This window comes from Amphimedon queenslandica, unplaced genomic scaffold, assembly GCF_000090795.2.
Source record: "Amphimedon queenslandica unplaced genomic scaffold, v1.1 AMPQUscaffold_8196_Cont19858, whole genome shotgun sequence".
Taxonomy (NCBI): domain Eukaryota; kingdom Metazoa; phylum Porifera; class Demospongiae; order Haplosclerida; family Niphatidae; genus Amphimedon; species Amphimedon queenslandica.
Genome location: NW_003551525.1, coordinates 1 through 2,212, shown reverse-complemented (window position 1 = coordinate 2,212; position 2,212 = coordinate 1). Strand labels below are relative to the sequence as shown.

Here is a 2,212-nt window from a genome sequence, read left to right as displayed (position 1 = left end):
TAACATAGTTCCTGGTCTAATATCTGATCTAATACAAACAAACACTACACTAACTGAGATCGATATTACATGGAATCCTCCTACAATACCTAATGGTATCATTACAGTATATGAGATAAGATATAGAGAGTCTACCAGTACTGGTCCATACAATATAACTAACACTACTAACACTTATTACAGTATAGTAGGATTGATACCTAATACTAGTTATACTATTGGAGTGAGAGCATATACTAGTATTGGACCAGGAGAATGGACTAATCAATCCTTCTCAACTGATGAAATAGGTAAACTTTCCATTAAAATTCGCAGCATTACAATATACTACTTTCATAGCAAAAATAAGTAATTTCACTGTCATTCATCTCAACTCAACTTCTGTACAAGTGAATTGGCTACCCATTCCAGGGGCCAGTTACTACACTATTTATTACAACAGTGTATATGATGATTCAATGAATGTTAGCAATGAAACAAATCAAAGTATTATATCAGGACTATACTCATGCCTCAGTTACTCATTTGAGATGTCAATGACTGTAGAAATAAATGGAAATTATTATGAAGGACCTAGAACTGAACCAACAGGTAAAGTAATGTTAAAATATACAATATTTAACTAATCAAATATTTTAGTTATTTGTACAGAAGACGTACCAACAGTGAATCCTTCAACTTACACTTCAACTTACAGTAAAACAATAAGTATAATTACAAATGTGTTAATAATAATAATAATAACGTTTACATTACTGTGATTTCAGTTTTAATGTGTGGTTGTTGAATGTACAAATTGGCAACAACATTTGTACTTTCAATTCCTATTGGATTCTATATAAAAAAAGCATCATAAACGCAACCATTTTGTATAAGGCAAATCAAAATAAAAGCCACTAAAACAAATCATTTTTGTTGTTATACAAATAGCAGGTACTGTAAAGTGATATTTAATATTTCTTACTTTAGCTATGACATCTCCTACTTCAACACCGAGTGGTGTTTTCAGTGATGAGTTCACAAACATATCAACTTTGTATGTATGTCCACCACTACTGGGTCTCTCTTTATTTATCAACATTATATTTGTATGTGTGATGATTGGAATGTGCTGTAAGAAGAAGAAGATAGCTTATAATGTCAAGTAAGAGATAGAGAGAACAGAAGAGTGAGGGGGAATAAGAGAGAAATAAATGTGGAGAAGAAAGAGTACAAATCAGCTTAATTTTTGGTATATTCTCAATTTTTCAGTGCTACAGGTACTATAAGGCCCATCAAATTAAAGAAGAATCCAGTACACAACTATGCTGTCATTGAGTAAGTATATAAAGAATAAATATGATAAGAATCACTGCATAATAATACTATCATAACAGGCCCCCAGTAATTCAAAATCCACAAGAAGTCGTTTACGATTCTCCCTTGGAATTGTCATCATTTGAACTTCAACCGAGAATTCAACCTCCACCCACCCACTATAGAGTAATGGCAGAACAAGAAAATCAACAATAATAAATTATATAAATAAAACTCCATGCACAAGCTGTGTTTGTTGGTATATGCACATCATTAGATTGCAAGTAGCTAATATAAAGCTGTGTGTACTATTATTATCTACAGCTATTTTTCATGTACAATTAAATCTTTGCTTGCATCAGGGCATTGCCCTGTGTAACAGAACTGCCCTAGATCCAAACAGTAGTATCCTTTAGGAAAATTAGTATAAGCGATGTACCATCAAACTGAATGTATAAGTGAATGTATCAGTTTTATAAAGGAAATGGGTAAGTGAGTTAAACAACAACACATATGTATGTGTGTTTCCTCATGTGAGTTGTTATTTACCAAGTATTTGCATGTTGATACCTTTCTGTGCACTATTTCTTCTGTGAAGATGTTGAGGGCATTGCTTCTTCTTGTTGGCTTCCTCCTGTTGAGAGTTGAAGGACAACAACCTAATAACCTGCCTAGTAATGGTAAGAATATTCTTAAATAAGAGTTTTATTACTTGTGTGATATATAGGCACTCAGTTGTACTTACCTTATGAGGATAGGATAATACCTAATTACTCTATGATATATGCTAGACAGTTTTACAATGTTGATCAGAATAATGATGTTAATGATATCAATGATGCTTTGTGGTGTCAGAGTGCTAATAATGGTACTAATATTGGAGTGTGGTATTATCCTAATGGAACTGAAGTACCTT

The 2,212-nt window shown here is 32.5% G+C and overlaps 2 long non-coding RNA genes across 2 annotated transcripts; both read left to right on the top strand.

Annotated features, from left to right (window-relative positions):
• Positions 1-379: 379 nt before the first annotated feature.
• On the top strand, positions 380-1,007 carry LOC109591430 (uncharacterized). The gene is made up of 3 exons (XR_002189813.1): positions 380-591; positions 640-708; positions 970-1,007. It is a non-coding gene; the product is annotated as an uncharacterized LOC109591430 (long non-coding RNA).
• Positions 1,008-1,253: 246 nt separating this feature from the next.
• LOC109591429 (uncharacterized) lies at positions 1,254-1,642 on the top strand. Its single transcript, XR_002189812.1, has 2 exons — positions 1,254-1,317; positions 1,377-1,642. It is a non-coding gene; the product is annotated as an uncharacterized LOC109591429 (long non-coding RNA).
• The last annotated feature ends 570 nt before the right edge of the window (positions 1,643-2,212 follow it).